General features: G+C 41.4%; 1 long non-coding RNA gene across 1 annotated transcript; it reads left to right on the top strand.

Annotated features, from left to right (window-relative positions):
- The first annotated feature begins 428 nt into the window (after positions 1-428).
- On the top strand, positions 429-4,118 carry LOC139029310 (uncharacterized). The gene is made up of 2 exons (XR_011481619.1): positions 429-590; positions 1,953-4,118. It is a non-coding gene; the product is annotated as an uncharacterized lncRNA (long non-coding RNA).
- The last annotated feature ends 15,114 nt before the right edge of the window (positions 4,119-19,232 follow it).

Genomic DNA, 19,232 nt, shown 5'->3' with positions numbered 1-19,232 from the left:
AGGGTTAGTTGGTATAGTGGTGAGGTTTTAATGGGTGCAGGGTTAGTTGGGATAGTGGTGAGGTTTTAATGGGTACAGGGTTAGTTGGTATAGTGGTGAGGTATTAATGGATGCAGGGTTAGTTGGTAGGGCAATTTTTTCACTAAGTGTAATACATTCACACTATAGAATAGTACACCTAGAACATTTATTTGCGGACCGCCATAATACCAAAGAAGAAGAAGCAGTAGCTACAGGGGCAAAATGAATAGTTGCGAATACAACGGCGTCGGATTGAAGCTTTGACGTGAGATGGTTTGTAAATGTTGCTCTCATAGAAACTCATTCCTTTTCGAGACCTAGCAATAAAGTTGCTGTAATTTAATATAATTTCGCCTGTCACGTTTTTTTTTTAAAGTATTTTTTAGTAGTATAAGTATTACAATTGATGTATTTTGTCTGAAAATGTGATGCACGTGCTCCGTTGTTTCCATTTTGGTGAAAGATTACGTACTGCCTACTGTCGCAGAGGCGAAGAGAGAGAGATATACCTGTATTCTCCAGCAGGCGGTGTCACTCACCAAGCAAGGAATTGTTGTATGGAGGTGAAAGTAAGTGTCAAATTTGGTTAACAAAAATGGTATGGCTTATTTGCAATGTATGGCTTATTTGATCGAATAGAAGTTCCGTAATGCTTAGGTTGTTCACACGCGTATTGCCCTCATTGCCTAGAATGGTCCAACTTGATCTTGCCTCCTCATTGACCGCCTTCCATTTTTGAAGACATTTCATTTTCATTGTTAGAGTGGCCACTACAGTATCTGGTTAATATAATGGACAATTTGTACCTGTAGTGTGTGTGTCTGAACAAGTATAAAACCAAGGTTGTTAATTTACTGTCACCTGCAGTTATGGAACGTTTCCTCGGGCGCAAAACTCCCCAGAAGCGGGCGGAGCGGTGCGGGCAGAGAGGATGGGAGGGGTAAAACCTCTACAGCGTGAACATCGTTGCGATTCTAGCTTGGCTGGTGGTGCATTTGGTAGCTAACAAGATTTGATAAATAACTGGTACTTCAAGTGAACGAATCCCTGTCAGCTATGTGTAGTATCAGCATACTAATACCATCAGTATTAAGCTGTTGTTGAAAAGAAGAAAAAAAAAAATATATATATATATATATATATATATATATAAAATAAACATGGTTGCTTAGCAACTTGGGGAATAATATATACAGTTTTGTACGCCCTCAAAAAAGTTTTACTTTTCAACAGCTTACATTGAAATAAATTGTACATTTTCACCTCCCTCTCTTTCAACATCGGCAACTACACCTCCGACGATAGTTCTGGCTGTTGCTTTGACTGTATGCTAGCAGGATAGTCCATATGTATGCTAGCAGGATAGTCCATATGTATGCTAGCAGGATAGTCCATATCTCCAATCAGATTTGCTGATAGTGATGTTGTGTTAATTGATCTAATTAGCATGTATGGTAAAGCCTCAACTCTTACCCTCTTTTTTTTATAAGGACAAACTTTTTTTGTGTTTTGTGTGACTACAGCGCCAGAGATAAAATGCAAAAATTCTCCTTGAGTGCAGCAGCAAGGCGGACAGAGCGTTAGCTGCCCACCCGTCGGCTCCAGTTGGGTCATTATCATTCAAAACAATGCATTCCAAAATAAATTGCACGCACTTCAGTGAGTTTAGGCCTTTAGGAGTATATTTCATTGGTTGATCCCTCCCCATGACCTAGATGAAAATGGCCCATCTACTGTTGCTAGCCCCAATTCTGACGTGTGCTCTGATATCTGCTTCACTGATTTCTGCTCTCGTTAAAATCCTGGGTTTTCTACACGTTAACGTGTGGGTTCACAGCTCCAATTCAGATGTTTTGGTCATTACTGAGACRTGGTTAAGGAAGAGTGCTTTGAATACTGATGTTAACCTTTCTGGTTCTAATCTTTTTCAGCAAGACATCTTCCAAAGGTGGTGGAGTGGCAATCTTTACCAAGGAACACCTTCAGTGCTCAGTACCACAAGGTATGACTCCAAACACCCAGAAAAGGCTACTCTCCTCGAAGTTATCCTCACAAATAATCCTGATAGGTATCAGTCTTATGTTTTCTGTAATGACCTTTGTGATCACTGTTTTACAGTCTGTGCTCGTAATGGCTACTCAGTGAAACAAGCTGTCCTGATTTGTCATAGACGTTTGCTAAAAGACTTTAATGAGCAAGCCTTCCTTCATAAACTGGCCTCTGTAAAATGGTATAGAATCAGCTTGGACCTTCTTTTTTGATATTTTCAGTGGTATTGTTAACGAACATGCCCCCATAAAGAAAATGAGAATTAAAAACAGATTTGGCCCCTGGTTCGACCGTGATCTGGCAGAGTTATTCCACCGCAAGAATTGCATTTGGCGAAAGGCTCTGCACACACATACTCAGACTGACTGGCTATCGTTCAGGCAAATGAGAAATAAGTGCACTCAGGCTATCCGAAAGGCCAAAGTTAGTTACTTTAAGGAGCAGTTCTCTCTCTGTGGGTCTAACCCCAAGAAGTTCTGGAAAACGGTTAAAGACCTGGAGAATAAACTCTCCTCCTCACAGCTGTCCATGTTCCTTAATGTTGATGATGTGGTTATTACTGACAATCTTTAATCACCACTTCATTATGTCACGATTCCTATTCGACTCTGCCATGCCTCCTTGCCCGTCCAACATTTCCTCATCTCCCACCCCTTCTAGTGCGACTATCCCCGATGCTTCTCCCTCTTTTTCCCCTGCCCCGCTACAAAGTTTCTCCCTGCAGGCAGTCACAGAGTCCGAGGTGCTAAAGGAGCTCCTTAAACTTGACCTCATAAAAACATCTGGGTCAGATGGTTTAAGACCCTTGTGTCGTCTTAATGGTCAAAGATGACCCGCCACTATGTTTAACAGCAGAGAAAACCCCCTAAATGATATTTTTTCAACTTAAAATTTGATGACTTTTCCTAGAGTGACCCCAACATTATAAAAAGTGAAACATCACCTTTGTTCCTATTTCCATTAAGGCTGTACACCACCAGGGTACAAAGGTTGTCTTAGGGTCATTTTTGACCCAGCAGTTATTAAATAATTTACACACCACAAAGACACAYACACACAATGAGAATTGAGATTATGTGTACTACTGATTTGAACTCAGCCAGCAGCTCCTGAACAGGAAGATCACCATCACAGTTAGAAAGAACAAGCCTGACCTCCCCCTGCACTCTTCGCAACAAGGCGAAGAGAGGCCTTCTCATCAATGTTTGCCTTCACCCCCACCACCACTCTAGTTTCTTACCTCCCAAAGAGGAACAAGAATGTGGTTCTTCTGAGCACACTGCACAAAACGGCTGAGACTAGTGATCGTGAGGACAGGAAGCCAGCCAGCATCCTGGTCTACAACCACAACAAAGGAGGCATGGACAACCTGGACAAGGTGATTGGAACTTAAAGCTGCAGGAGGATGACTGCCCGCTGGCCCCTGGTCATCTTCCATAACATCATTGATGTGTCCTCATACGATGCCTTCGTGATATGAAACAAGATCAACCCTACCTAGATGCCTGMTAAGCAGAACAAGAGGAAGGTGTTCCTGGAGCAGCTGGGAAAGGCACTTGTAGCCCCACACATTCAAAGAAGGGAGCGCCTCCCTCGCACAGCAGCCTCTGCAGCGCTTGTGAAAGCTGTTCAGGGGGCTGAATCTTGTCCTGAGCCACCTGAGGCTGCAGCTGGGGCAGGCAAGAGGAGGAGATGCTAATTCTGCCCCCCAAAGAAGGACTGTAAAACAAATACTATGTGCTGCACATGCGAGAAATACATCTGCAAAGTCCATGCACACACACTTGCATACTGTCCTACATGTGCTAATTAGAGTTGATTGATTTATGTTCGTCACGTTTTTGTTTTGTATCTATTATCTTATTTTGTTCTTATTTATTGTTGTTGTTTATGCACCTTGTGGGTGGAGGCAATGGTTAAAAAATGGGAGAAGACTAGTATTTTGTAGTTTACTTCCTCATTGTACAGTATGTAAGAATATATCACTATGTTGCCAAAAAGGTTCAAGACTGTTATTGTTTCCCTTTAATAAAATGCATTCAAAACKATTTTCTGCACATTTCTGCTACTTTCTTAGGCTATACAAGTGCTATCTCTTGCAACAACAAAAAAAGATGTTTACACCTATGCAGTACCTTTAGCAATAATAATAATAATAAACCTCTACTTTAGTAAAGAAAACAATTATGACAGGTGTGTTGTAATTAAAACGAGTGGTGTCCACTGATTAAATGCAGTCTTTCTGCATTGTGAGGGAAAACCCAGATATTCACAAAGTTTGTGATGAAGGACAGGTTGTTTCTTCATGCAAAATAGATTTGGGGTTTAAAATTCAATTAAGCTGCTTTATTTTAGTGGTTTAGTGAAGGCCGGTCATTTTTTTACCCTTAGGACAAGGGGAATATACAGAATGTTAAGACTACACAAGGGTTAAGGTTGCTGCCCCTATCATCACCAAGCCTATATCCAACCTTTTAAACATGTCTCTCCTTTCTGGGGAGGTTCTCATTGCTTGGAAGACAGCCACCGTTCGTCTTTTATTTAAATGGGGAGATAAAGCTGATCCTAACTGTTATAGGCCTATTTCTATTTTGCCCTGTTTATCAAAAGTGTTGGAAAAACTCAATAGTCAACTGACTGGCTTTCTTGGTGTTTATAGTATTCTCTCTGGTATGCAATCTGGTTTCCGCTCAGGTTATGGATGTGTCACTGCAACCTTAAAAGTCCTCAATGATGTCACCATTGCCCTTGATTCTAAGCAATATTGTGCTGCTATTTTTATTGACTTGGCCAAAGCTTTTGATACTGTAGACCATTCCATTCTTGTGGGCCGGCTAAGGAGTATTGGTGTCTCTGAGGGGTCTTTTGGCTGGTTTGCTAACTACCTCTCTCAAAGAGTGCAGTGTATAAAGTAAGAATATATGCTGTCTCAGCCATTGCCTGTCACCAAGGGAGTACCCCAAGGCTCGATCCTAGGCCCCACGCTCTTCTCAATTTACATCAACAACATAGCTCAGGCAGTAGGAAGCTCTCTCATCCATTTATATGCAGATGATACAGTCTTATACNATTCTCTCTGGTATGCAATCTGGTTTCCGCTCAGGTTATGGATGTGTCACTGCAACCTTAAAAGTCCTCAATGATGTCACCATTGCCCTTGATTCTAAGCAATATTGTGCTGCTATTTTTATTGACTTGGCCAAAGCTTTTGATACTGTAGACCATTCCATTCTTGTGGGCCGGCTAAGGAGTATTGGTGTCTCTGAGGGGTCTTTTGGCTGGTTTGCTAACTACCTCTCTCAAAGAGTGCAGTGTATAAAGTAAGAATATATGCTGTCTCAGCCATTGCCTGTCACCAAGGGAGTACCCCAAGGCTCGATCCTAGGCCCCACGCTCTTCTCAATTTACATCAACAACATAGCTCAGGCAGTAGGAAGCTCTCTCATCCATTTATATGCAGATGATACAGTCTTATACWCAGCTGGCCCCTCCCGGAATTTTGTGTTAAATGCTCTACAACAATGCTTTCTTAGTGTCCAAAAAGCTTTCTCTACCCTTAACCTTGTTCGGAACACCTCCAAAACAAAGGTCATGTGGTTTGGTAAGAAGAATGCCCCTCTCCCCACAGGTGTTATTACTACATCTGARGGTTTAGAGCTTGAGGTAGTCACCTCMTACARGTACTTGGGAGTATGGCTAGACGGTRCACTGTCCTTCTCTCAGCACATATCAAARCTGCAGGCTAAAGTTAAATCTAGACTTGGTTTCCTCTACGTAATCGCTCCTCTTTCACCCCAGCTGCCAAACTAACCCTGATTCGGATGACCATTCTACCCATGCTAGATTACGGAGACATAATTTATAGATCGGCAGGTAAGGGTGCTCTCGAGCGGCTAGATGTTCTTTACCATTCGGCCATCAGATTTGCCAGCAATGCTCCTTATAGGACACATCACTGCACTCTATACTCCTCTGTAAACTGGTCATCTCTGTATACCCGTCGCAAGACCCACTGGTTGATACTTATTTATAAAACCCTCTTAGACCTCACTCCCCCATATCTGAGATATCTACTGCAGCCCTCATCCTCCACATACAACACCCGTTCTGCCAGTCACATTCTGTTAAAGGTCTCCAAAGCACACACATCCCTGGGTCGCTCCTCTTTTCAGTTCGCTGCAGCTAGCGACTGGAACGAGCTGCAACAAACACTCAAACTGGACAGTTTGATCTCAATCTCTTTTTAAAAGACTCAATCATGGACACTCTTACTGACAGTTGTGGCTGCTTTGCGTGTTGTATTGTTGTCTCAACCTTCTTGCCCTTTGTGCTGTTGTCTGTGCCCAATAATGTTTGTACCATGTTTTGTGCTGCTACCATGTTGTGTTGCTACCATGTTGTTGTTATGTTGTGTTGCTACCATGCTGTGTTGTCATGTGTTGCTGCCTTCTTATGTTGTTGTCTTAGGTCTCTCTTTATGTAGTGTTGTCTCTCTTGTTGTGATGTGTGTTTTGTCCTATATTTACAGTTGAAGTTGGAAGTTAACGTACACTTAAGTTGGAATCATTAAAACAAATTTTTCTACCACTCCACAAATTTCTTGTAAACAAACTATAGTTTTGGCAAGTCGTATTAGACATCTACTTTGTGCATGACACAAGTCATTTTTCCAACAATTGTTTACAGACAGATTATTTCACTTATACTTCACTGTATCACAATTTCAATGGGCCAGAAAGTTTACATACACTAATTGACTGTGCCTTTAAACAGCTTGGGAAATTCCAGAAAATTATGTCATGGCTTTAGAATTCTATAGGCTAATTTACATCATTTGAGTCAATTGGAGTGTACCTGTGGATGTATTTCAAGGCCTACCTTCAAACTCAGTGCCTCTTTGCTTGACATCATGGAAATCAAAAGAACATTGTAGCCTCCACAAGTCTGGTTCATCCATGGAGCAATTTCCAAAACACCTGAATGTACCACGTTCATCTGTACAAAACATAAGTACGCAAGTTTAAGTAAAACACCCATGGACCACGCAGCCATCATACCGCTGATGAAGGAGACGCGTTCTGTCTCCTAGAGATGAACGTACTTTGGTGCGAAAAGTGCAAATCAATCCCAGAACAACAGCAAACGACCTTGTGAAGATGCTGGAGGAAACGTACAAAAGTATCTATAGCCACAGTAAAACGAGTCCTATATTGACATAACCTGAAAGGCCGCTCAGCAAGAAGAAGCCACTGCTCAAAACCGCCATAAAAAAGCCAGACTACAGTTTGCAACTGCACATGGGGACAAAGATTTAACTTTTTGGAGAAATGTCCTCTGTCTGATGAAACAAAAATAGAACTGTTGGCCATAATTACCATCGTTATGTTTGGAAAAGAGGGAGGCTTGCAAGCCGAAGAACACCATCCCAACCGTGAAGTACGGGGGTGGCAGCATCATGTTGTGGGGCTTTGCTGCGGAGGACTGGTGCACTTCACAAAATAGATAGCATCATGAAGAGAAATTATGTGGATATATTGAAGCAACATCTCAAGACAACAGTCAGGAAGTGAAAGCTTGGTCGCAAATGGTCTTCCAAATGGACAAAGCCCCAAGCATCTTCCAAAGTTGTGCAAAATGGCTTAAGGACAACAAAAGTCAAAGTATTGGAGTGGCATACACAAAGCCCTGACCTCAATCCTGTAGAGAATTTGTGGGCAACTGAAAAAGCGGTGTGCGAGCAAGGAGCCTACAAACCTGACTCAGTTACACCAGCTCTGTCAGGAGAAATGGTCCAAAATTCACCCAACTTATTGTGGGAAGCTTGTGGAAGGCTACCCAAAACGTTTGACCCAAGTTAAACAATTTCAAGGCAATTCTACCAAACACTAATTGAGTGTATGTAAACTTCTGACCCACTGGGAATGTGATGAAAGAAATAAAAGCTGAAATAAATAATTCTCTCTACTATTATTCTGACATTTCACATTCTTAAAATAAAGTGGTGATCCTAACTGACCTAAGACAGGGAATTTTTACTAGGATTAAATGTCAGGAATTGTAAAAACTGAGTTTAAATGTATTTGGCTAAGGTGTATGTAAACTTCCGACTTCAACTGTACTACCCACATTAGCCGACTAACCGCTGCCCCCGCACATTGCTACCCGGACTATCTGCATTGTGTCCCGCCACCCACCACCGCCAACCCCTTTTACGCTACTGCTACTCTCTGTTTGTCATATATGTCATATCATGTCATAGTCACTTTTACCATACCTAGCCCGACTAACCAGCCTGTATATAGCCTCGCTACTGTTATAGCCTCACGACTGTATATAGCCTCTCTACTGTATATAGCCTCGCTACTGTTATAGCCTCTCTACTGTTATGCCTCTCTACTGTATATAGCCTCTCTACGTTTAGCTCTCTACTAGTTATAGCCTCTCTACTGTATATAGGCTCGCTACTTATAGCCTCTCTACTGTTATAGCCTCTCTACTGTATAGCCTTCTACTGTATAGCCTCTCTACTGTTATTAGCCTCTCTACTGTATATAGCCTCTCTACTGTTATAGCCTCTCTACTGTATATAGCCCTCTACTGTATAGCTCTCTACTGTATATAGCCTCTACTGTATATAGCCTCTCTACTGTATATTAGCCTCTCTACTGTTAATAGCCTCGCTACTGTTATAGCCTCCTACTGTTATAGCCTCTCTACTTATATACTCGCTACTGTACCTCTACTTTATAGCCTCTCTACTGTATACAGCCTCTCTACTGTATACTAGCCTCTCTACTGTATAAGCCTCTCTACTGTATATAGCCTCTCTACTGTTATAGGCTCTCTACTGTATATAGCTCTCTACTGTTATAGCCTCTCTACTTATATAGCCTCTCTACTGTATATACCTCCTAACTGTATGCCTCTCTACTGTTATATGCCTCTCTATGTATATGCTCTCTCTGTATATAGCTCGCTACTGAATACCTCGTACTTTATAGCTCTCTACTGTTATACCCTCTCTACTGATTATAGTCCTCCTACTGATATAGCCTCTCTACTGTATACAGCCTCTCTACTGTATAAGCCTCTCTACTGTATAGTTACAGCCTCTCTACTGTATACTCCTCGTTCATATCTGTACATAGCCTCTACTTATACTATGTTATAGCCTCTTCTACTGTATATAGCCTCTCTACTGTTATAGCCTCTCTACTGTATATAGCCTCTCTACTGTATATAGCCTCTCTACTGTATATAGCCTCTCTACTGTATATAGCCTCGCTACTGTTATTATTCACTGTCTTTTTACTGTTGTTTTTTATTACTTATCTATTGTTCACCTAATACCTATTTTTTACTTCGTTGTTCGTTGTCCGTAGCTTAACCCCACCTCCACCATGGGACGCTCATGGTGCAGGCTCTACACGGCAGCCTTGACCGTACAGCCTTGACATCTGCAAACCTCTCGCCCACACGACGCCATACATCTGTGTTTGTGAGGACGGTTGGAGGTGCTACCAAATTCTCTAAAATGACGTTTGAGGCAGCTTATGGTAGAGAAATGAACATTCAATTCTCTAGCAGTCAGCATGCCAATTGCAATTGCATCTGTGGCATTGTGTTGTGTGACAAAACTGCACATTTTAGAGTGGCCTTTTATTGTCCCCAGCATAAGGTGCACCTGTGTAATGATGACACTGTTTAATCAGCTTGTTGATTTGCCACACCTGTCAGGTGGATTGATTATCTTGGCGAAGGAGAACTGGTCAACAAATTTGTGCACAACATTTGAGAGAAATAAGCTTTTTGTGCGTATGGAACATTTCTGGGATCTTTTATTTCAGCTCATGAAACATGGGACCAACACTTTCCATGTTGTGTTTATATTTTAGTTCAGTATATGTTCAGTTGTCTTTTTAACAAACCCATTTGTCCAATGTTCCTAGGATTCAGCAGTCTGATTCAATAATTAATATTATTGATGGTTTCTTGTTTAATGTCCTCTGGACATAACCCCACGACAGTTATCTGTAACATTTGAGAAAAAAACTAATTTATGAATGAGGGCTTTCACACTAACGGGGCTTATGTAACCTACGAACATGTACCATGACTTGAAAAAGACCCTGTTCTGCTGCTGATAACATATCAGTGCTCTACACGGCATCTGACCGTGTTTAACCCACCCTGGGGTTTAAAAAAACACGCCTACACAATCCTGGCCTTGGATTGCATCATCTTTAAAACTTCCTCTACACAACGTTTTGTGTGTGTCTTTTTAAAACGACACAGTCATCGATGCATGTCTAGTATGTGTATCGTCTTTAGTCTACTTTAGTGTTTGGTTGTCTCACCTGCTTAGTTTATGGAAAGAGGAAGAGGAAGGAATTCATGTTTTTTTTTTTTTTTTATTCCCATTTGTCCGCCGCTCACTGTTGTGTTCACACCAAACCACAGTGCATCAGCAGCCGTTTCTTTCTTAATGTATAACATCCCCTTTTGTGTTGTGGAGCCTATATGGCCAAGTCACAGAGATATCTCAAATGGCACCCAGGTCAACCTGTAAGTAGTGCACTATATAGGGAATAGGGTGCCATTCTGGTCAAAAGTAGTGCACTATATACTTAATAGGGTGCCATTCTGGTCAAAAGTAGTGCACTATATAGGGAATAGGGTGCCATTCTGGTCAAAAGTAGTGCACTATATAGGGAATAGGGTGCCATTCTGGTCAAAAGTAGTGCACTATTAGGGAATAGGATGCCATTTGGCACGCACGCATTGGCTCAATGACTTTATTCATTGATGAAAAGCCAATACCTCATTTACATAAAACAAATATATATTTATGGTAATTACGTGAAGAAACAGTTTTATTGTAATTTTTGCTCAGTTCAGTGCTGTTTTTGTATTAGCTAAATGGAGCCATTGTGCAAAACATCCCACGGGGTGACGAGTGAATGCTACTGCTGCAGACAGACTGTATGTAGGAGTCTTCCCCAGGCGTATGGGTGGGACTGTGATAAGGACTTCTGTTCTGGGAAAGTGACAGTTTACTGTTGGGTGACTAAGCTGATACTGTTAGCAGTAAAAAAAGGCGGGATAAAAGTCTGTACGTTCATGCGCGAGAGAACGAGAAAAGTGAGGCAGTCTTATGAGAGACCAAAGAGAAGAATGTCAACACAGAAGATTCTTCAAAAGAATCCCCACATAGCGTTCTATAAGACCCCACGTCTTATAGAACGCTATGTGGGGATTCTTTTGAAGCTACAGGGGGTCCTATCTAAAGCAACTATTCAATGTACATGCATGTCAACAAAGGTACACAGTGCAGTGCATTGTCGCACAAACTCCAACTCCGTACTGTGTTGGACCCCTGCATGGGCTGCTAAACTGCCTGCTCAATAACATAACATCTTCCACCAAAAGTCCAGAAAAACTCCCTTAAATAAAAAACGTTACATTCAGAATGTGCCGCGAACTGTTTTGTACAGAGTATGACAAGGGGAGACCTCATGTTTTTGCTATGCCTGTGCACCTGTGTTAACTTGCATTGTACAATGATGAAATTGTTTAGTAAAACTTCCAAAAACCCATGTCCAGTTATAATAGTGGTGGAAAGACACCTAGTGAGAGGTCGTGTGGTGAGGTTGTGGTTTCTCTCCAACACGGCAAACTGTTCTATTGGAAAACAAACCACAGAATCTCTTTCCACTTGTTTCTGAAACAGCTGTGGGGAACTGTCTGGCCAGACCCTTCTCCCAGACTGTCTGGCTAGGCCCTTCTCCCAGATTGTATGGCTAGGCCCTCCTTCCAGGTGGATTGTGGTGGACTTTGTCTGTGTCAGCACCAGCAAGGCTTTGGACCCGTGCTTCCTGCCGGGAGAAACATGAGCCAAAGACCACATTCAGAGCAGCAGGAGAGGCCTATGGCAGACTTAACCAAGGTTAACCAAGTGGAGAGAACATCAGCAGCCAGTATGAATCATACTGGGAACACCTGGGCTGAGTTTCCCAAATACAAACATTGTCTTTAGCTCGAAGATCATTTTAAGTCCATTGATCCTAATGCTGAAGAGGATCTTGATGTTTTTTGGGGGGGAAACTCACCCCAGGAAGATTGAGGTGCTACATTAAGATAAATGTAGAGCTGGTAAACTGTGTTGGAGATTTCAGGTGTTTCGCTGCTCTAGTAGCGATGCATTGAGGTAGTTTCATGTTTTGCTTTTTTTTATTTTTATTGTTGTGGGGGTGTGGACATTGGTGGAGTCATTTTTAGATGAAGAGGGCAAAGAGCTTTGAATAACTGCTTCTTTACCGTGTAAAACAAAGAAGAGTTAAAAAAAAATAATCTGTTCTTATTTACAATGACCGCCTACACCGGCCAAACCTGGACGACGTTGGGCCAATTGTGCGCCGCCCTATGGGACTCCCAATTACGGCCGGTTGTGATACAGCCTGGATTTGAACCAGGGTGTCTGTAGTTTCATCTCTAGCACTGATACAAAGTGCTTTAGACCGCTGCGCCACTCAGCAAGCCCAACTGGAGGTTTTCAGGTTTCAAAATAAGTAAAATGTACCACCAATGACTATTAGTGTAATCATTGGTTACAGTGCATGGAAAATGTATTGTGTATGTCATTAAGGGTGCAGGTGTTTGTTGCTGTACTCATTTCACTTCCTCAAAGGCAAATTAAGAATTTACTGTTTTGCTTAGAGAAGATTTAACAAAGGCCCAGCCTAAAAACTAACCCTACGCATAAATCTGACAGTTGGAAGCTCTGACAATTCCATTTCATTTGCAGAAGAATGTACCATCAAATGGGAAGAACAAAACCTGTGTAGTTCCTGGATTACAGCCTGGACTTGAATGACAATTTTACTAAATTGATAACCACATTTCATCACTAGTCTAGACTTGATGAATTTACACCCATGCAAAAACAGACACAGATAGTATTGGTTTTCCCATGAAGAAGATCAGGACTTCTGAGACATCATTTGAGCAGAAGAGTCGTTGCCAATTAAGGATTAGTGGGGTCTCCCTCAGAAACAAAGGGAATTGATGTTTACGTTTATGTAATGGGGAGTCAAGAAACTATATTTGCTCTGTGATTACCGGTAGTCAGGCATGGAGTCATGAGAATCCTCTGTGCCCATCTGGTGAGAAACATTCAATGTCTCTCTCTCTCTCTCTCTCTCTCTCTCTCCTCACACACACAGCACTCTCACACTCTCTCTCACACACACACACACACACACACACACACACACACACACACACACACACACACACACACAGTTCCCAGCCTGGCATTAACTGATGTGTTTATGGGATCTGGATCTGTGGGTGGTGTCTTTGCAGGTGGGACCCAGGTGGTGTGTACGGACTACATATTGGTCAAGCACCATCATTCCTCCTCAACCTTTCCTAGGAACTTCACATATTAAGGTGAAGTTCCTAGGAAAGGTTTAGAAGGAAGGGTGGCGCTTCACTGGTGCATTGTTGAGACTTGACTAGCAGAGGGGTTAGGTCTGCGGAGGAACGAAGTTCCTAATATGTATTCCGTAGGGTGGGCTTATGATACATTTCACTGAAATCCTGTGAGGAAAGGAAATAAAGGAACTTTATTATCCCTCCTGTTCTTGAGCATTTAAAAAAAAATATATATATATATTCCATTGCAGTCATTGTAGTGTACGAGCAGCCTTCCAGTCTGCTAGACTGACCCTGTGTKTGTGTTTGTGTTTGTGCCCAAAAAAATACCAAATTGGTTAGCTTCCACAAGTCAATTTCTTAGGAAAATATATTTATTTTGGAATATTCTCTTTAACCAAGGCAACCATCCCACATTGTGARTAGGTGTTTGGTGAGTTGTTCTCTTTCAACACCTTTGCCCCTGAGTTAACAATTCAACAAGGGCATTACATATTGCTCGACAGGTTTGACATTATCCGGTGACACAACAACTAATGATTACACATATAAAAAGAAAGAAACAATGAAGCTTGGCTTGCTAACAGTTGCTGTGGGAGCTTTACATTCTTGGCCTGAGATACCCAGCAACTACAACAGTGATTTACCCAGAACTAATTCCATTACACTTTCAAAACTCTAAATCCATGTTTATGAGGCCCTGTAGAGGAGGAATGTAAATAACAGTCCCATTATGTGAACTGGTTTGTTACAGCCAAGATACACTGTAACTTCCTCTTAGCTTCCTATTAGAGGACATGACATGCACCTACACTCTTTTTGGTTCCAGGTAAAACCTTTTTGGTTCCAGGTAGAACTCTTTTTGGTTCCAGGTAGAACCTTTTTGGTTCCAGGTAGAACATTTTTGGGTCCCGGTAGAACTCTTTTGGGTTCTTTTGGGAACTCAAAAGGGTTCTACCTGCAACCAAAAGGGTTCTTCAGCTGTCCCCATAGAAGAACCCTTTTTGGTTCCAGGTAGAACCATTTCCACAGAGGGTTCTACATGGAACCCAAAAGAGTTCTACCTGGAACCAAAAAGGTTCTACCTGGAGCCAAAAAGGGTTATCCTATGGGGAAAGCCGAAGAACCCTTTTGGAACCCTTTTTTTCTAAGAGTGTACAGTATGAGTTCCCAAGACAAGTCCTGAGACGTGCTTTATTCCCTGCGACCTGCCCTTTCTGGAACTGCGAGGAGTAACGGTGTAACCTACGTTGCTACCATGCCAAAGACCAAAGCAAGCGGGAGTACCGTTGAGGACAGTGGTGAAGGATCTTTTAAATGAACAAAAATATTTCTACAAGCAGTTGTTACAACAACAAGAAAATAGCTTCAAGTGTTTTGTCCAAATGCAGGTTGAGTCAACTAATAAAAGAATGGACGACCTGACCAGAGAGGTCCAGGACATGAAGAACAGTTTGCAGATCTCCCAGGGTCAGCTCGACGAGTTGAAACAGGAGAACGGCAAGATGGCAGCAATCTGTAAGTCATTGAGAGAGGACATCCATTCTGTATGTAAATACATAACAATAACGGAGAAATCAGATTATCTCGAAGGACAATCAAGGCGGAACAACATGGTTGTGGACGGAATTGCAGAATCTCCACATGAGACCTGGACGGACTCTGAGGACAAAGTGAGGGAAATGATCTCGGAGAAACTGAAGATGGACCACAGGAAGATTAGCTGTTCTGGAAAGAGCCAAGAACTTGAGAGGAACGTATATCTTCCTCAATGAGGACTATCCTGAAGCTGTGCACCAGCAGAGGAAAGAACTGATCCCAGCCATGAAAGCTGCCAGAAAGCGTGGGGACATTGCTTACATCCACTATGWCAGGCTCATTGTCCACCCTCCCTCCCAAAAGCCTGGAAGGGATGAGACCAAGCCTATGGGTAGCCCCGCAAGACACATACACAAAATCATTTTTTATGGACTGAATGTATATATTTTTTATCTKGCTATGTTTGCTCTTTTCCACATTATATCTACAGTTGAAGTCGGAAGTTTACATACACTTAGGTTGGAGTCATTAAAACTCGTTTTTCAACCACTCCACACATTTCTTGATAACAAACTATAGTTTTGGCAAGTCGGTTACAACATCTACTTTGTGCATGACACAAGTAATTTTTCCAACAATTGTTTACAGACAGATTATTTCACTTATAATTCACTGTATCACAATTCCAGTGGGTCAGAAGTTTACATAGACTAAGTTGACTTTGCCTTTAATCAGCTTCGAAAAATCCAGAAAATTATGTCATGGCTTTAGAAGCTTCTGATAGGCTAATTGACATCATTTGAGTCAATTGGAGGTGTACCTATGGATGTATTTTAAGGCCTACCTTCAAACTCAGTGCCTCTTTGCTTGACATCATGAGAAAATCAAAAGAAATCAGCCAAGACCTCAGAAAAAAAATTGTAGACCTCCACAAGTATGGTTCATCCTTGGGAGCAATTTAAGTGCAGAAAAGTGCCAGTGCAGAAAAGTGCAAATCATTCCCAGAACAACAGCAAAGACCTTGTGAAGATGCTGGAGGAAACAGGTACAAAAGTATCTATATCTACAGTAAAACGAGTCCTATATCGACATAACCTGAAAGGCCGCTCAGCAAGGAAGAAGTCACTGCTCCAAAACCGCCATAAAAAAAGCCAGACTACGGTTTGCAACTGCACATGGGCACAAAGATCGTACTTTTTGAGAAATGTCCTCTGGTCGATGAAACAAAAATTGAAGTGTTGGCCATAATGACCATCGTAATGTGTGGAGGAAAAAGGGGAGGCTTGCAAGCCGAAGAACACCATCCCAACCGTGAAGCACAGGGTGGCAGCATCATGTTGTGGGGTGCTTTGCTGCGGAGGGACTGGTGCACTTCACAAAATAGATGGATCATGAAGAAGGAAAATTATGTGGATCTATTGAAGCAACATCTCAAGACATCAGTCAGGAAGTTAAAGCTTGGTCGCAAATGGGTCTTCCAAATGGACAATGACCACAAGCACACTTCCAAAGTTGTGGCAAAAGGCTTAAGGACATTAAAGTCAAGGTTTTGGAGTGGCCATCACAAAGCCCTGACCTCAATCCTATAAGAAAATTGTGGGCAGAACTGAAAAAGCGTGTGCGAGCAAGGAGGCCTACAAACCTGACTCAGTTACACCAGCTCTGTCAGGAGGAATGGGCCAAAATTCACCCAACTTATTGTGTGAAGCTTGTGAAAGGCTACCCGAAACGTTTGACCCAAGTTAAACAATTTCAAGGCAATGCTACCAAATACTAATTGAGTGTATGTAAACTTCTGACCCACTGGGAAGGTGATGAAAGTAATAAAAGCTGATTTAAATCATCCTCTCTACTATTATTCTGGCATTTCACATTCTTAAAATAAAGTGGTGATCCTAACTGACCTAAGACAGGGAATTTTTACCAGGATTAAATGTCAGGAATTGTGAAAAACTGAGTTTAAATGTATTTGGCTAAGGTGTATGTAAACTTCCGACTTCAACTGTATTTCTGATAAGCTACCCAGGAAAGGGCTGAAAATAGCCCATAATAATATATGTAGCCTTAGAAATAAGGTTCATGAAATCAATAACTTGCTAACATCAGAGCACATTCATATATTTGCCATTTCTGAGACTGACTTAGATAATTCATATTGATGATACAGCAGTAGCAATAGAAGAGACAGAAATGTTTATGGGAGAGGTGTTGCTGTATATATTCAGTGTAATGCTTAGAGAAGATCTTCTGTCAAGTGTTATTGAAGTGTTGTGTTTGCAGGTTCACCTGGCACATCTAAAGACTTTTCTTTGGCCAAAGTAATTCTGCTACCCAAGAGTGGTAAAGCGGCCTTTACTGGTTCTAACAGCAGACCTATCAACTGCTGCCAGATCTTAGCAAACTGTTGGAAAAAATWGTGTTTGACCAAATACAATGCTACTTCTCTGTAAACAAATTTACAACAGACTTTCAGCATGCTTATGGAGAGGCACTCAACACTGATACAAATTACTSAYGGTTGGTTGAAAGAAATTGATAATAAGAAGATAGTGGGAGCTGTACTGTTAGATTTCAGTGCAGCCTTTGATATTATTGACCATAACCTGTTGTTGAAAAAACGTATGTGCTATGGCTTTTCAACCTTTGCCATATTGTGGAGTCAGAGCCATCTATCTAATAGAACTCAGAGGGTTTTCTTTAATGGAAACTTCTCTAATGTTAAACATGTTAAGTGTGGTGTACCACAGAGCAGCTCTCTAGGCCCTCTACTCTTTTCTATTTTAACCAATGACCTGCCACTGGCATTAAACAAAGCATGTGTGTCCATGTATACTGATGATTCAACCATATACGCATCAGCAACCACAACTAATGAAGCCACTGAAAGCCTTAACAAAGTGTTGCAGTCTGTTTTGGAATGGGTGGCCAGTTATAAACTGKCCTTGAACTTCTCTAAAACTAAGAGCATTGTATTTGGTACAAATYATTTCCAAAGTTGTAGGCCTCAGCTGARTCTGGCAATGAATGATGTGGTGTTACCTGAATTACTTGGTGTTACCTTAGATTGTAAACTATCATGGTCAAAACATATAGATTAATTTGTTGTAAAGATGGGGAGAGGTCTGTCTGTAATAAAGAGACACTCTACTTTTTTGACACAACACTCCAAAGAGCATGTCCTGCAAGCTCTAGTTTTGTCTTATCTTGATTATTGTCCAGTCGTGTGGTTGAGTGCTGCAAGGAAAGACCTAGTTAAGCTTCAGCTGGCCCAAAACAGAGCAGCATGTCTTGCTCTTCATTGTAATCAGAGGGATAATGTAAATACCATGCATGCAAGTCTCTATTGGCTAAGAGTTGAGGAGAGACTGAATGCACCACTTCTTCTTTTTACAAGAAACGATGTGTTGGAAATTCCAAATTGTTTRCATAGTCAACTTACACACAGCTCTGACACACACACTTACCCCACCAGAAATACCACCAGGGGTCTTTTCACAGTCCCCAAATCCAGAACAAATTCAAGAAAGCATACAGTATTATATAGAGCTATTATTGCATGGAACTTCGTTCCATCTCATATTGCTCAAATGGACAGCAAACCTGGTTTCAAAAAACAGATAAAGCAACACCTCGCGGCACAACACATCTCCCTTATCAGACCTAGATAGTTTGTGTGTATGTATTGATATGTAGGCTACGTGTGCATTTACATTTTGTTTTTATGTAGTTATGTCCTTAAGCTGTTCTTGTCTATTAATGTTCTGTATTTTGTCATGTTTCATGTTTTTTGTGGACCCCAGGAAGATTAGCTGCTTTCGCAACAGCTAATGGGGATCCTAATAAAATACCAAATACCCCAACAACAACATATTCACATTGTAGGCCTCAACAGCAGGTATACTAGGCCTAAATATAAAGAGTTGATTCCAAAACKCTATATCCACAAATGTTTCACATTTCTGTTTTTTTCATCAGAAATGATTGCTTATGGGTACGTTCATGTATGTGTAAAATATGACTGTTTTAATTATTATTATTCATTTTAGATGTGCATGAAAATGTTAGTTTTTTTGTTGCAAAACGCTATATATCCATTGTTTAGCTGGAATGGAATGTTTGTATGCTGTATATTTGACTGTGGTTGTCTCACCTAGCTATCTTAAGATGAATGCACTAACTGTAAGTCG

Source organism: Salvelinus sp. IW2-2015, linkage group LG19 (assembly GCF_002910315.2).
Source record: "Salvelinus sp. IW2-2015 linkage group LG19, ASM291031v2, whole genome shotgun sequence".
NCBI lineage: Eukaryota > Metazoa > Chordata > Actinopteri > Salmoniformes > Salmonidae > Salvelinus > Salvelinus sp. IW2-2015.
This window is presented reverse-complemented; position numbering and strand designations above follow the sequence as displayed.